Consider the following 973-nt stretch of genomic DNA (forward strand, 5'->3'; position numbering starts at 1 on the left):
TGTTGTCTCGGTGTTCTGAAAATGGGTTTCTGACACTGATATGAACTTTGAGAGCATCTCTTCAAGATTTGGCTTCTTTTCCTGTTGGTAGGGTGGTTGTTGGTAGCCTGGAAGATGTTGTGGTCTTTGATTTCCTTGACTGCCCCACGAGAAATTGGGGTGGTTCCTCCAACCTGCATTATAAGTGTTACTATATGGATTGTTTTGAGGTCGAGGATTATTACCCATGTAGTTTAATTGCTCGTTATCCATGTTGTGGCCATAGGGTTGGTATTCGAATGGTTTGTTCTACCGCTACTTGCTTCGCACTGCATTACTAGGTGAATTTGTGAAGAATTAAGAAAACCATCAATCTTTTTATGTAAGAGTTCTACCTGATTAGTGAGCATGGTGACCAAATTGACGTTATAAACACTGGCTGTTTTCGTTGGCTTTGTCCTCATGACTTGCCACTGATAGTTATTCAGTAACATCCCCTCTATAAACTCATAGGCATCTTCCGATGTTTTATTATTGATGGTTCTGCCCGCCGCTGCGTCAACCATTTTCCGAGTCGAAGGATTCTGACCATTGTGAAATGTTTGTACTTGGAGCCAAAACGGTAACCCATGGTGTGGGCACCTTCTCAGAAGGTCCTTGTATCTCTCCCATGCATCGTAGAGTGTTTCTAAATCCATTTGCACAAAAGAAGAGATATCATTACATAATTTAGCCGTTTTAGCTGGCGGAAAATATTTTAGTAAAATTTTTTTGGTAATTTGTTCCCAAGTAGTAATTGACCCTCGTGGTAACGAGTTCAACCACTTTTTAGCTTTGTTCCTCATTGAAAATGGAAACAATTGAAGACGAATGGCATCATCAGAAACGCCATTGATTTTAAATGTATCACATAGTTCTAAAAAGTTGGCTAAATGAGCGTTGGGATCCTTATCCTGTAAACCATAAAACTGAACAAATTGTTGTATCATTTGAA

At 39.6% G+C, this 973-nt stretch overlaps 1 non-coding gene across 1 annotated transcript; it reads left to right on the forward strand.

Moving 5' to 3' along the window:
• Window positions 1-603: 603 nt before the first annotated feature.
• Window positions 604-710, forward strand: LOC121204405 (small nucleolar RNA R71). The gene has a single exon (XR_005899330.1). It is a non-coding gene; the product is annotated as a small nucleolar RNA R71 (small nucleolar RNA).
• Window positions 711-973: the final 263 nt, after the last annotated feature.

The sequence above is a fragment of the Gossypium hirsutum genome, chromosome A07 (genome assembly GCF_007990345.1).
Source record: "Gossypium hirsutum isolate 1008001.06 chromosome A07, Gossypium_hirsutum_v2.1, whole genome shotgun sequence".
NCBI classification, from domain to species: domain Eukaryota; kingdom Viridiplantae; phylum Streptophyta; class Magnoliopsida; order Malvales; family Malvaceae; genus Gossypium; species Gossypium hirsutum.